The 15,942-nt window shown below is 51.6% G+C and overlaps 1 protein-coding gene across 1 annotated transcript in view; it reads right to left on the bottom strand.

The window, feature by feature from the left end:
* SYT2 (synaptotagmin 2) overlaps nucleotides 1–15,942 on the bottom strand; it is a 112,832-nt gene that overhangs the window by 81,883 nt on the left and 15,007 nt on the right.

The following is a 15,942-nucleotide window of genomic DNA, read 5'->3' as shown; positions in this document are numbered from 1 at the left end:
GAGTGCATATAGTATTTATGTTGTTTGTTCAAAATATATAGAAAAACAACTGAACCAATATCAAGAGTGGTGTTCTGTGAAAATGGGTTGTTATACTTTTCTGCTTCTCCCCCCCCCCAATTTAATATGGTAATTGTAAAAATTCTCTATCTATGATCTATGTGAGTCCACATTTAGATTCTGTAACTTGATATGTTTCTGCCAACATATCTCCAACTCTCCACCTCTTTTCCCCCCTCTCCATCCTGAGGGTCAATCCAATACCCCCAGGGTCTCTGGGACTCTGCTGCCTTATGGCTTCCTTAATGGACTCTCTCCAGACTCTCTCCAAGGCTTCCTTCCTTCCCCATCTGCCCAATCTCACAGGGAAGGGGACAGTCCTCAGTCCTTGGTGAAACTGTCCCTCCATATAGCCCTTCACCAACTCTTCCCCACCTCCTCTAGGACCCTGCTCAAATTATCCCCAACCCCTCTTCTACCTTCCACTTGCCTCACCTCTTCTATCTACATGTAAGTTCAAGTTTATCCCATTTATAAATTAAAACATAGCTCCTCCTACCTACACAGCTCCACCACTGTTCCCCGCTGCTACATTCGGAGTTCACTGCTGATCCATGATCCCACAATCCAACACAATCTGTCTCTGGCCATCCTTAGCCAATAAAACAGCTTTGCTTTCACTGAGGTCCCCAGTGGCCTCCAAAGGGTAAGTTCTCAGAGACACTTTCTGCCCCTGCCTTGTTGCGCTGCAGGGGCTCTGGACAGGGGCCACACTCCCTTCTGCTCTCTCTCCCCTATCTGGAGCAACACATCTTCTCTCTTGCTGCCATTCTCTTTCCTCCATCTTGGCCTCCTCCTTGTTCTTACTTGGTTACTTGGCCTCTTGACCCAAGGATCCCTGCTCTCTCCCTTCTCTGTCCTCCCTCCAGCTCCTCTCCCCAAGGGTGAGACTCCCTCCCTTCTCCCCGAGCTGATGCCTCTCCCGAGCACCTGACCCAGACTTGCAGATGTTTATCAGTAGCTTCCACACAGTCACTGCTTTACATATATCCCCCAAAGTTCCCATGTTGGAAACAACCCCCAATGCAACAGTGTTGGGAGGTGGGGCCTAATGAGAGGTGACTAGGTTATGAAGGCTCTGCCCTCATCAATGAGTTAATATTCTTATCACAAGAGTGGGCTAGTTATTGCATGATATGTTGCTACAAAATCAAGTTCACCTGGTCTTGCTCTCTGGTGCTCAGCCTGTCTTGCCCTTCCACCTTCCACCATGTGATGATGCAGCACAGAGTCCCTCTCCAGGTGCCAGCACCATGCTCTTGGACTCCCCAGCCTCTGGAATTGTGCACCAAATAATTTTCTGTTCCTTATAAATTATCCAGTCTCAGGTATTCTGTTATGACCTCAGAAAATACACTAAGACAGCTGTCCCAGAAGTGCCTCAAACTCACCATGCCAAAACTAAACTCACTCTCATCCTTCAAATTAAACCTGCTGCTCCTCCTCTCTTTCCCTGCTCAGCTGAAGGTGCCATCCCTGAGTTGTCTGGTTCAGGAATCATCCCAGGGCTTCCTTATCTTTCATTTATTCCCACTCATAACTGGTTAATAAGTTTGGTGTGTTATTGTATTCTTCCTAATTATCTCTCAAATGCAGACTCCATCTCCCAGAGGTCCAGACCCTCATCATTTCTCACCTAGATTCCACGATTATCTCCTGACTGCTTCCCCTGCTGTCTGCGCTGCTTCCCTCTAACCAGGAATCACGTCTCTGCCAGAATAAACTTTTTAAAATGCACATCTGTTCATATTGCACCCCTGCTTAATATCCTCCAGTGGATAAAATCCATATCCATCAGCCCGATATTCCACATTCCTGCCCTTCCTGATCTAGCCTCAACCCCACTGGTCCCTCTCTCACACCCCATGTTTCCTGGAGGCCCCAGTGCTGCAACTTGCCCTTCTGCTTTTTGTTCTCTCTGCCTACAGTACCCTCTGTTCCTCAAATGACCTCAACTCCTCCTTCAGGACATTCTCCTCCTTCAGGACATTCTCTTTTTTGTGTGTGGTGCTGGGGATTGTACCCAGGGCCTTGTGCACACGAGGCAAGCACTCTACCAACTGAGCTACATCCCCAGCTCCCTTCAGGACATTCTTAAGCATGACCTCCTCTTCAAGTCCACCAGTTCTTCCTTGTCCGACTAGTGTCTCCAGCCCCCAGAACTTCCTCCTGTCCTGAATTAACAGTCTGTGTGGCAGTTTTCCCAGGACACATGGCCCAAAGCAGGAGCCATGGCGATTGGTCTCTGTATCCCCAATCCAGTACAGGGTCTGCATGAAGTTGGGGCTCCATACGTGTTGGCTAAATATAGAGCTTCCCTAAATTCAAACCTGAAAATTCAGAGGATTCAAATCCATATAGGCCATGATGTCATTGTGACTAAAATACGGAACCAGAACACACCAGTCCCTGCCTCTAGAAGTTGGAGCAAAGAGGGCCTGACTATGGCCTCTTTGGGAATGAGATTCCTTTCATATATAGGATCAGTTGGGAATGATGTTTATTGCTGTTTTGGCTGGTAGGACAAGGGAATGAGGAAGGAATGGGAAGGTGCCCAAGAAGAGAAAGGAAGAATTACCCGCCTAACTACCCAATCACATCATTTCCACACTTCCAACCTTCTTCCCGGCCCCTCTTTGCTTTTCTTCATTTAAGAATGTTCCCAGAGTTGAAGCCTCAGCCCACGTCAAACGCAAATGGTGTCCAACCAGGCAAGTCCTGAAACAAAGGGCATGCACACAGAGGGCACGGGCTCCCGAGTTCCCACACAATGCGCAGCCACCACTGCTTGTGGTAGACCCTGGGCAAATAGGGTTGGGCCAGACTGGGATAGGACAGCAGGTGATCTTGGGGACAAGGCAAGGTCCCTTAGCAAACACTGAGCCATTGGACCTGGAACACAGGTCACCCTCACTCCAGGTGCCCAAGGCCCAGTGGTATGATTGCCTCTGCCGGGTAGGGGTGGGGGCTCTTCCCAAGTCCCTGGCTCAAATGCAGTCTAGCTAGTGTCTCAGTGAAGTGCCAGGTCATCTGATGGCCAGATCCTCTGGCCACGCCTCCTCCTCCACCCCCACCCCCGGCCAACATCCTCCACCCCCACCTTCCTTCCCTTCCTGCCCCAACCCTCCCACCCTCCTTGAGCCCACTCAGCCACCCCCTGACCAGAAGGCTGCCTTGGCGATCCTCCTCAGGCCCAATGGCTGCAGAGAGGGAGCAGGAAGAGCTGAGGGGCCAGAGACCAGGGAAAGGACAGCGAGAGCCAGCAGCTGCAGAGAACTCTCCTCCGCCCCACAGCCCTGCCCCACAGGTGTCTCGTCTTATTTAACTGGAGAATCCCCAGGGCAGGGTCCTTAACTCCTCCAGACAGCGAGCACTCAGGAAACGTTAAATGGAATCTCTAAGAGGCTCCCCACTGAAGGCCCTTGATTCGCAGGGATAAGGGAAAAGCTCCAGATCAGAGCTCAGAATCTTCATCCAGGAGGCCCCGGATCAGAGAGGAGCAGGACGGGACACCTTCCAGAGAGAGGGCAGGTGCGTAGAGCCCTCCTTCAGGCAGTCCTCTGGGCAAAGGGACGCAGGGCCTCAGAGGGCCCCTGAGATGTGGCACTGAGCCTTTCCTCCTCCCTTCAGGGACAGCAGCACCAATAAGCAAGCTGAACAGTCAGAGGGGGAATGATTCACATCTCCCCACACAGCATCACCAGAGAGGGGGGAAGTAGGGTGCCTGGAACAGAGGTGAGCCATGCTGCTTCCTGAGAGCCACTTGAGCCTCCACGGGGATGAAATGTGAGTCCCTGACCTCATCAGCCTCACTTCGGATCAGACTATCTCCCAATGAGGGCCACAGTAACCCAGAGACCTCCCACCCCTCAGCCTCCCTGACCCCTCCCAGGAGCCCACACTTGCTCCAACACCACCTCTGTGCTCCCTGCCTTCAGTTGCTGGGGAGACTGACGACTCAGGTGGAAAGTAGCCCTCACTGCTGCATCCTGATCCCCCACCCAGCTCAGAGTCGGGCACACAGGAGGCACCCAGGGAGGCTGACTGAGCCATCAGACCTGGTGGACAGGCAGGGCATGCTGAGGCTGCCCCATGACGTGACTTCTGGCCACCTCATCCCTCTGGACTCCAGCAGGAAACACGGAGGCACTGATTTCTTGGGGATCTTGGACATTGGTGCACCAAAAGTCAAATCACAAGATCAGCCAACAATAGAAGAGGTGTCACAAAGCAAAATATAATTAATTGCTCCAAGAGGCAGGCAGACAAGGGCTGAGGCCGGGTAAGAGGAACCATAGTGAGCTGTGGGAAGGAGGAAAGGGTTCCAAGAAGTGAGGGATTTAACCTGGACCTTCAGTAAGAAAGGATTCCCAGATAGCATTCCAGGTGAAGAGCACACGTGAGCAAAGGAGCACAAGTGGCCAAGTACCGAGTGGCGTGGGCTGGATACGGTCTCACCTGACCAAGGGGCAGGCTTCCCAGGGTGGGGAGGATGGGGAGATGAGGATAGAGAGCCAACCTGCAGCTGGGCATGGCCCAGGCTCTACACGACACACAAAGCAAATGTGACACCATAGGGAGGTGATGGTGGGATCCTGGGAATGTCACATTAATCAGCTAGATCCTAGGTTCTGAAAGCATCCCAGCTTTTCTACTTTACGAGGAAAAGCACAAGTGAAGTCTTAGCACCTAGGCCTTCAACACAGGTGGGCTTCCTACACACAAATACATATGCAAAAAACAATTCAGTTCAAAAATGAACAGAAGACTAAAAGAGTGTCTTCCATGAAGAATATCCAAATGGCCCACAAGCAAATGGAAGAGGCTGGACTTTTTCAGTCATAGGTGAAATGCATGTTGAAATCAAAAAGAGTGACAGCCTCTCCGCCCATCACCAGTATGGCTAAAATACAAGATAGAAAATACCAAGTGTTGACAAGAATACTGGTGAAGCAAGGACTCCCCATCACTGCCCATGGGAGCGTAAGTTGGCACAAGCATTTTGGAAAATACACACCCTGCAGTGACATGCAGACACACCCTGACCTAACAAGAGAAAGGCAGCTACCAAAAGGTATGTAGAGGAAGTAAGCTTATAGTGGCATTAGTAACAGTAATGGACCCTAACTTGAAACTCCACAAATGTTAATGTTAATGAACATTGAGGTACATTGACACAGTGTAACATGACACATTGATGAGAATAAATACATAACAGCTACATGAAACAGCAGAGTGAATGGCACAGATATAATCCTGGGAACAAGCCAATTACCAAAGAGTCCATGCCATATTATTCCAGTTCAAACACAGGTCAAGCTAATGGACAGCACAGGACACCCTGGCTGGGGAAGCTGAGGCTTCTCTCATCCACCTGGGATGGTTTCCTCCCTCTGGGGTGCTGGAGAGGTTCTCTTTCTTCAGCTGGCTGCAGGCCACACAGGTGTGTTCCGTTGGTGATATCCATTCATCCAACTTTACACTTAAATCATCTGTGCACTTTTCTGTATATATATTTCAGACTTTTAAAATATTATATTTATTGAAGGTGTCCTGCATGATGCTCTCATGCACATCCACATAGTGAAATGATTGCTACAGGGAGGCAAATTAACATTGCCATCACTTTCCCCAGTCACCTGCACCTAACCTCCACTCTCCAAGCAAATTTTCAGTATATAATGTTAACGATGGCCCGTGCTGGACATTGAATCTCTAGCTTTATTCATCTGCCATGATCCTACATAAACATCTGGGCAGGGGCATGAAATGCTCAAAAGGTGTTTTTGGAGAGGCGGCTCCCTGGGGGGAGTCTGAGCTCTCCAAGAGGGAGACGGAGCCTTCGACAGATTCAGGCTCTGGGGTTCAGCCCTCTCCTGGCAAACCTACCTACTGGAAAAGTGGCTGCCAGGACACAGTGTTATCACTTCCTAACGAGTAAAGTAAGTTGAAACGGAGCCTCTTTCACGCTCCTGGCTGGCCTTAGTCATCTCTGGGCAGAGACTGTAAACAGGTTATGAGAACAGAAGGGCTGCGCTTCCACCAACCAGAGATGTGCGCATCCCTCCGGCCCCATCCTATTGCCACCATGGCACACACCGACAAGGTTCCATTAGCAATGAGGAGAATCGATGGCCTTTAATTATTCAGATCCAGGCATCGGGCACTTTAAATACACCCATTCTTACCTCCAGACTTCTAGAGTCCCATTCTTCTAGAAATGTGATTTCCCGGGTCTCCTGGTGTCTCTGGCCAGCGGCCACACTGGCATCATGCTTACTTAACACCCGTAGCTTCTTGCCAGGTACCACGCATCTCCCCACTGTAGCACATTGAGGGGTACTTGAGCAGGAAAGAAAAGAAAGTTTGGGGGAAATGCTTCCCCAGGAAGCTATTGTTGGGGTGAGGTGCCCACACTCTTCCTCCTTAATGCTCTGTTGCAAAATATGCTGCATCTTTATTTCAATCCACACTGAAGCAAATTTCAGGGCAAATTTCGTTGCCTGTCACAGCTCAGGGGAGAAATGAATGCACATTTCCCCAGCTCCATTAACTAGGGAAACAGGCGCACACTGCTGGAAGGCATGTTCCCTGCGAGCGAGAAGAGGGAATGAGATCATCAGAAATGGTCTCATAGGTCCTGGGCACAGAGCCTGCAGGTACAGGCAGGCCTCAGCTCTGCCTCCGGGGGGTCGAAGGCTGGGAGTCTGGGCAGGTCCGGCCACATGTGTCAGAGAGTGCCTCAGCCCTGCCACTCTTAGTACTGGGGCACAGGTCCTCCCTGGCCCTTCTTGCCCCGCCTCCTTCTCCCCACCACTCTCTCCACCCTAACCTCAGACACGGACAAGCTCTCGAGGAAACCGTGAGCCCTCAGCTGCTCCCTTCCTTGAGCTGAAGTCCTGCTGCTTGATGTCTCCATGGGACAAGGTCGGGTCGTCCTGAAACACATTCCCTGCACTTTGCTGAGCATGAGCAGACAGAACCGCCTCACTCCTACCAATTCCTGCCACCCGTCATCTCCTATGGCCATTGTCCCTGACCCCTAGCTCTCTGCCTCTTACTATACCCTCCATGTTGTTCTCTATACCTGCTCAAGTGCACATCCTCCCTCTCCCTCTCCCCTGCCCCATGGAACCCAGCATCATGGCTTCTCTGGGCCTGGCCCTGCTCTCCACTGTGTTGGCTCGCCCCTGCAGGCCCCCACCACCCACTGAGGCTCTACACACTCTGAACCTTCATTCTTGTGATGGCCTCTGCTGCACACCTCCCTTCCTCTTGTCCGTCTGGAAAATGCCAGAAGACACCCCTCAAGGTCCTCCTGCTCTGGGAAGTCTCCTCCAGTGCCCTTGGCAGAACCTGCTGCTTCCCTGAAAGTGTCTGCCCTGCAGGTTTGGGGAGCACAGCATTCACACATCTTCACATCCCAGCACTTAGCAGAGGCCTCCCCGCCCCCCCCGGGGTGTGTGCCATACATTGTTGGCTGCATGGATGACGAGGATCCCCAAGGCCCCAGGAAGAGGTGGGCCCAGTCTAAGTGTCCTCCTCTCTGAAGTGTCCTTCAACCCAGCCCTTAGTTTCCTCACCCACCTTGAATTCCAAAAGCCCATCTTGCTAAGATTCCTCAGGTGGCACTAAATGCCCTTCCCTGTGACTGGTCTGTGTGGCCGTCCCCTGTCCCTTTCCTGTCTCTACTTAAGGTACTCTGAATGCCACAGGCTGGGAGGGGCCACTCTTCTCAAGCCCAGTGCCAGGCTGGCTGTGGGGTGGAACTCAGCCCAGGTTGGTGACTGAGTGGCTGACACCAGAAGGGGGCCCTCTCTGTTGGGAGGGGGGTTCCCCGGGACCAGATGCGGAGACAGGGAGCCCTGCTGGCAGACAGTGATGCCAAAAGCACACAGGGCCCAGACGAGCAAGGGCTCAAAGGGCTCAGTGCAAAGCAGCCCTGGGTTGGTGTATTTGTTGTAAGATGGATCCTCTGGCCAGGCTTAGTGGCGGCGCACACCTGTAATCCTCGCAACTCAAGAGGCCAAGGCAGGAGGAGTGCAAGTTTGAGGCCAGCCTCAGCAACTTAGGGAGGTCCTGTCTCAAAACAAAAATAAAAAGGCCTGGGGATGTGGCTCAGGGGTAGCATGCCCCCCGGGGTTCAGCCCCCCCCCCCAGTGCTCACCTTAAAAAAATAAATAAGGATCTTCATCCATGGCATTAATTTTTCCCTTTGGGAACCTGAGACATAAAAAGATAAAAGCCCACCCTTCCTCCCCTCCATTCCTTCCCAAGTTCTTTGTTCCTGACACTGAAATGAGCAACAAAAAAAAATGTCTTTTCAGTCATCACAATACAGAGGACACATTAATGAGGTGGGGACAGAGATTCTGGGTGGCAACACCAGCCTGCTGCACGCTGCCGCCACCTCAGCCAGAGCCTCCTGCAGCAGAGGCCCTGGGCAGGGGACCCCCTTCACGGCCGAGAGCTGGACTTCCTGTCACCATCACACTTCACCTCCTGAGGCTGGATTTCAGGGCAGGCCCCACACACCAAAAAAAAAAAAAAAAAAAAAAATGCTCTCACATTCCAACCTGCAGTGTGAACCCAGGCACAGCACTTTACTCTGAATCTCAGTTTCCTTATCTGTGAAATGGACAATGTGATCTGCCATTGAAAGGCCCCAAACAAGGGTGCACCCCACCCTTGGCTCTGCCAAGGGCTCTCTCAGCCATTCTCCTCCATCCCCACTACCATAAGAGTGGAACCAGCTTGTGGTAAAAGCTCACTAAGGTCTTATTCATTCCTTAGCAGGGATGACCATGGATTACCATGCTGGGGCCTACCCCAGCGGGAGGGCCCAGGTCTGAAATAGGTTGAGTTGTAAGTAGCAGGGGACAGCCAGCAGGTCCTCACTGTTTCCTCCTGCAAGGATGTTCTGATTCAGCCCCCTGGACAGGGCCCAGGTATCGAGCAGAGAGATGTGTCAAGTTGGAATAAGAGATAACTATGGAGGGAGTTGGCTCCAACCCCAAAATCCTGAATTGCATTTTCCTCTCTGTTAAGCAAGCATTACTCATCCATCTCCCACACTGGCGATGTTACCTGAGACCTTGAAGGGAGAGATCTGCAGCCCAAGAAACAGGAGGATGTATCTGGTGGCAGCAGGAAGGCCTCAGACTAGAGAGCAGGAACAACTTCCTACTGATGGAAGGAGCTTGATTTTGATACTCAGAAATGGATGGTGGGGTGCACCCTTGTTTGGGACCTTTCAGAGCCGGTGAAAGTGGACTGAGTTAAGTTGCTCATCCCTCAGGGAGGGATGCCTTCCTGTGACCTCCCCATCCAGCCTCCAACAGTGATGGGAGACATGCGAACGGTGTGGCAGAGGGAAGATCCAAAGCAGAAGACAGGACATGCTGGTTCTCCTTGTGGCCCGGACCCCATGGGAGGTTAAACTCCCACGGGAGCAGCCCCAAAGGGACCACATCAAGCATAGGAAGGGGCCTCCTGCAACGTACCACACAGCCCACCCTACCTCTGACTCTGGCCTGTCTCCTCCCTGAATCCCGAGGTCTGATCTGTGCTGATCAGAAGGGGCAGAGGCAGGTGTGACCGGAACCCTCTTAGCCCTGGACTCCTGAAGGAGGGGAAGAAGACTAGCACACCCTCCAAAGCACACATACTGGCATGCCACTTCACACATGCAAGGATGAGGCTGTGGGCGTGCATGTACGCACGCACACACACACACACAGACACACACACACACACACACACACCCATCGCCCCATCCCCCAGCGCAGACTAAACAGCCCTCTCAAACACATGGCAGCTGGTGGCTGTAATTCCATCCTGGGATCCCATGACATCATTCCTACAGGGTCAGTGACAAAGGAGAGGAGAGGATGTGGGGTGGAAAGAAGACACCAAGGTACTGTCATGGCGGACAGCACTATGGAGGGATGCTGTGGGTGGAGCCAGCTCTGTGGAGCAAAAGCTGTAAGGCCTTAGGGTCATTCAAAACCCCAGGCACCCTTCCTCATTTGCATAATCAGGCTGATCTACAGGAATGCTTTAAATGTCCAGAGTCAGCACCCTACTATGCATCCCAGTCATTTTGGGATGTATGCAATCCCTATGTTTGCTGCTGGCAACCCCTCCAGGTAGTTCCCTAATATTCTAAATGTTGGGCAGTGTAGACATTCCACAAAGTAGACAAGTCCAGTCCCCAGAATTATGGACTGTGGGGCACCCTCCCCAGTAAAGTGCCCCCTGAGAAGGATGCCTCTCAGCTCTCTGCACAGGATCCACTTATCTGTAGGGAAGGGTCCCCTTCCACCCCATGGTTCTGAGAGTCAGGGAAACCCAGGAGTCCCACACCTACCAGGAGGGCAGCGTGAAACATCTGATTATACAAACCTGCCACAGTCCCTGCTGAATATTTCATAAAGGAGCAACGATCCATTAGTCACCATCAATTATTCATCCCCGTCAGGGCCAGAGCCAGGGAGGCAGCAGGGAGCAGCTGAAGCTGGGACCCACCCCCACCCCACCTCCACGCCCCCTGAGACAGTCAACAGTCTCTCCCATGCTCCACCCACCTGGGGCTTCCTGAGCACCCACTTCTGAAAAGTGTATTCAGGAGTCAGAAGGATATCGCTCAACTGAACAGATGGCCCAGACACAGGCCAAGCTGAGACTGCAACCTAGAAGCTCCCAATAAGGATTTCCAAGAAAGGAGAGGCAGACATGCTCTCCTTACCCAGTTTGACGACAGGTTGATGTAGCAGAGGTAGCAGGGCAAAAGGTGCTGCATAGCGTGTCCCTGAGTGAGACACCCATTGCTTGCTCAGCTCTGGCCCCACTCGGAGGTCTCCTTTCTTCAAAAGAGGTCACAGAATCATGGAATCCCAAAGTCAAAGAGAAAAAGCCCTCAAGCCATCAGTGGTCCCTAAGTCCCTCCAACACCTGGCCTCTGCTCAACTGTGCCCAAGCACAAATACCCATATCTGAGGCAGGCCACTGAGTCTCGGGACAGTGTTAATTCTACAACCTCACAATTATTTACTGAATTTCAGTGCACCTGGTACTGAATGAGGCACCCGCCTGGTTTACAACTGAAACAGGCCAAGTTCTTTCTCTGTTGGAATCGCCTTCCTGAGAAAAGGACAAAATTAGTCCCCAGGTTGCTGATGCTTCCCAGGCCTGCTCGGAGATGGGGGAGATGTGAATCAGTTCTGCTTATACCTAAAGCCATGAGGTCCCTGCTTTAAGACTGTGGGACTCAGCCTGCTCCCCCAGGCTGGGCTTGTGCCCTGGAACTGCCCTCCTGATCTGGGCAACGGTTTCCAGAACAGGACCTGAGCATTGGGGAGCCCTGGTTTTAGAGGTTTGAGCCCCCGTCCATCCCCTAGAACACTGTGCCCACTTGTGTGCACCCCTGATGTCTCTGCCAGCCAAGAGTCTGCCTCCACCTCGCCCAGACCCCTCAACACCTAAGAACTAGCTTTGGGTGAGGTAGGTAGTGAGCCACCTGGCAGCACAAGTGGTACAGGGAAGTCCTGCCTAGAATATGTTCCCCAGCAGCCTCGGCCGTGCCCGGATTCCCAGCCTGCTTACCCAGCCTTTTCTGGGTCACTTCACTGCATAGTCAACATGCAGGTGTCCCTTCATGAGGAAGAGAACGGGGAGGGGAGGGAGGCGGAGGGGACCAAGAACCTGGGCCTGGGGCTGTAAAATAAGACACACCAGACTGTTCTTAGGGCTGGGGGAGGAAGATGAGGTGAGCCTGCAAGTGACAGCAGGTGTACCTGTCATCTCTGAGGGGAGCCTAACAGCAAGAGCACCAAAAGGGTTGGTGCAGGTAACTACACACTGCCTGGAGTCTCCCCTTTGCTGTTCAGTAGGTCTGGAGGGCTCCGGGTTACCCCACTCAGCAGACAGGCCTGGGCTGCCTTCTCGTGACTTCTCGGGATGACAATTGTGCCTTCTACCCCAGCTAAGTGCCCTGGACAGGGGAACCTACAGGGCTTGGATTCCTGGCTTGGTGAGAGGCGTGGAGGTCAGGAAAAGACACAGAAATGGGCAAGATGGGAAGAAGAGTGAGAGGACAGAGGGGAGGGACGTCCCATCCCTGTGGGTGACCTGAGGGCTGGGAACTGAGGGATGACCCTGTTCAGACTCATCAAGAGGCCAGAAGCCTGGTGCAGCCCTGCTCCAGGCACATGAGGACACAGCCACAGTCTGGCACTCAATCCTTCCTCCTACTGTCACTCCTACAGCCCGGAGCTCTGGAGAGCTGCCCGACTCCGCCCAGCCCTGCCCTCGCATCTGGCCCCAAGCCATTCTATCCGGCTGCGCCTCCTCCTCCCTCTGCAGGATCCTCTGCAGTCCAGCCCTGTACTGAGGCAGAGCCACTGCGTCAGAGCGTCAGAGCGAGGGAGGGAGGACCCTGCTCAGACACCCTGCCCCCATCGCCAAGGCTGCAAGGTCTGGATTCTCCCTCCCAATGCCTAGGTAGCCCCTCCCCCCCAGGTGTGTCTACTCTGCTCAGCCCCAGCCTGGATGGAGGCTCTACCCCACATTAAGCTTCACCTGACCCACTGCCTCCACAAAGCTCGCCTCTCCCAACAACCCAGGACAGGTTCTGACCATCAGCAGAGTGGGCGGTGGGGGATCTGGAATCATGAATATGGCAGAGAAGACGGCCCTGCTCTACATGTTGGAGAAATATGCATGACACTGATTTGGGGGCCATGGCCAGGTTGGAGGACCTGGGATCACATATCCTTCCCCTCACAGGCCAGAGTAGCTCTACCCATGCCTCACAGGTCGAGATCACTCATAAAGACCCTCTGGGAAAGACATTCACAGTCACTCAAGCTCACAGTGCAGCGGAGCCCTGGAGTTCAGCCACCTCGTTTTACACATGAAAAAGTGAAGCCCAGAGACAGGAAGTATCTCCGACAAGGCCTCACCTTGTAAAAAGCAGAAACAATATCCTACAACACCGGTTTTCCCTTGTCCCTGTCTCTACCTCCAATATTGGAGTCAGGATTAAGTTTTGTGGCCTTCCTGCCTGAGGTGCTGAGCTCTGTCCATGGTCCTGAACCTTTTCCAAGCCCAGCTGTGGGGAGGTACTGAGGATTGAACCACTGAGACACACCCCCAGCCCTTCTTGTTTTTATTTTGAGACAGGGTCTGTCTCACTAAGTTGCTCAGGCTGGGATGGCCAGTTGAGTAGCTGGAATTAGGTGTACCACCATAACAGCGGGTACGGACTACATTTCTAAGCACAGTTGAGGCTTCCAGCTTTGCAAAGGCACTATGCAAGAGACCTGAAGGCTGAGAATAATTCTAAGGGGATTAACAGGCAGACATCAAGATCACAAAGAAAAGTAGTCTAGAGTCCCAACCTCTCACTATCATCTTGAACTTGGCAGGACAACCTGGCCCTAAGACACTGAGAATCAGACCCTTTCCCAGAAGCCAAATGTGAGAAAACAACATGATGGATACTAGTTAGCCAAAAGGAACACTTTCTAAAAAGGAAACTACTAAGGGCTGGGGCTGTAGCTCAGTGGTAGAGCGCCCGCCATGCATGTGAGGCACTGGGTTCGATCCTCAGTACCACATAAAAATAAATAAATAAATGTGTGTGTGTGTGTGTGTGTGTGTGTGTGTGTATATATATATATATATATATATATATATATATATATATGAAACTACTAGAAGGAAAGGCCAAGAGAAATTTGGAGAACATGTACCTAACAGGATATGGGGTGATTTAGGAAGGTCCTACCCTGAGGCGGGAGAATTGGTACCAGGACATTTCAAGGTCACACTTTCAAAATCCAGAATCATAACCCTTCCTGGATTGTGGTCCTAGGAGTCAAGTTGGGAAGATCACCAAAAAAAATTAATGCACTGGTCATTCAGCCTCTGTGTTGGTAGCAAAGTAACCTGAGATGAGGTTTATGCATTTTCTGGCTGAGATACCCTTAGAAACATCTGGAATGACATCAGAGTTGTATTAGAAAAAGAGCGAAAGCCAGGAGGTGCACACCTGTAATCTCAGCAACTTGGAAGGCTGAGACAGGAGGATCACAGTTCAAGACCAGCCTCAGCAACTTAGGGAGATTTGTACCAAAAATAAATGGAGCAGCCCAGGGCTCCATTCTCAATGCTGCAGAAAGAAAGAGAGACAGAGAGGGGAGGCGGGAAAGTGGAGTCTCTCCTGACACCAGCCTGGAGTCCTCCTCTGGAAACCGTATTCTTCACCAACCCAGGCTCTTCATGCTCCCTTCAATATTGAGGCTCAAGGATTGTGGCTTGCTGGCGGGGTAGATGCTCAGCGTGTGTAAACAGACTACACCCAAAGGACTGAGATGCGCAGCACCCTGAATTTAAACGGGCAGCGCTGCTAACTCAGCTGGGGCTGGGGAATCACTTGCAGGTCCTTGTGGCAGGTTTGACTCTTCCTAACTCAAGTTTCCTGATTCACACACTCACCCACACAATGTCCCTGAGCCCGGAGATAACACCATGACACTGATAAAAAGGGGCTTCCACTCTGCTGAGCCCTGTTAGGTCCAGCATTACTCTCCTCCCGCCTCCTCCCTTCCCCCAGCTCCTCTCTGCCCTGACACTAATGCATTCACTGAACACACGTTCGTGGACTGACAACTGAGCTGCTCTTCTGACCTTGTCTACACTCACACTCACACAAACCCTGGTATGGAAGAAATCTTGTCAATTTCTCCTTCCCCGATGTCTTCCCCATCTGAGGCTTCTCTTCCTGTCAAAGGATGTCTGTCTCACCACCCGCTTGGTCTTCTGTGACAATGTCTATGTTTAATGTCTGGAAATTCCTCTTTCCATCTACCTGATATTCTTCATGGTAGAGCTAATCCCATTGCCTTTCTGACAATATGAATCATGTTTTTCAGATGCACAGTATGTTCCTCAGTAGAAGCAGAGGACTTTTCAGAATCTGGATGCAGACATGTGCATAAAGGTAACACAGCCAGGCTCGGTGGTGGTGCATGCAGTAATCCCAGCAGCTAGGGAGGCTGAGAGGCAGGAGGATCACTAGTTCGAGGTCAGTCTCAGCAAATTAGTGAAATCAAACTCAGCAAGACCCTGTCTCTAAATAAAACAAAAATGGGCTGGGGATGTGGCTCAGTGGTTAAGTGCCCCAGGTTCAATCCCTGGTACCAAAAAAAAAAAAAAAAAAAAAAAAGTAATAAACCCCCTAATGACACACGGAAGACCTGTGTCCTTGGACAACAATTTTTTTTAAAGTCCAAGGACACAAAGGACCTTGATAAGACATGGGATCCATCCCCCTTTATCAAGATACATAACTGCCCTGGTGCCCCCTAAGCAGAAGGCTTTATTGGCTGCCCAATGCCACACCCTCGAGGAGCGCATTCTCAGACCTCGTTTCTGGGTCAGAAACATGAAATGCCTCCCAGCCCCCAGGTTGCCAGAAACTGATACACTTCTCAGAAGCCATGTTTCTATTACAGGAGGACACAAGGGCAAAGGTGTAATTGGCCTCCATTTGATTGAGGGTGACAACTGCACAGTTAGCCACATGTGTCATCAAGAGACGTGAATCGGGGATAGTTTATGCTCAAAAACTCATTTCCAAGAGGACCTGACATCTTCCTCTCCCAGACACCCGGACAGCACTGACATCAGTGGCAGCGCCAGGAAAGATTCATGGACTTGTCTGAGGAGAGACCTTGTAAGGTCACCCATTGCCCCTGCCTCCATGCAACCATCTCCCTCTGAAAAGCTCTTTCTCTGCTTTTATTAAATAGCTATGACACTCACTCTCCTTCAACCTCTTTGGTCGCCTGCCAGATGTCTTAGTATTATAGGCAAGAA

This window comes from Spermophilus citellus, assembly GCF_964194105.1.
Source record: "Spermophilus citellus genome assembly, chromosome: 6".
NCBI classification, from domain to species: Eukaryota; Metazoa; Chordata; class Mammalia; order Rodentia; family Sciuridae; genus Spermophilus; species Spermophilus citellus.
The sequence above is the reverse complement of the archived record's forward strand: the minus strand, read 5'-3'. Positions and strand labels throughout refer to the sequence as shown.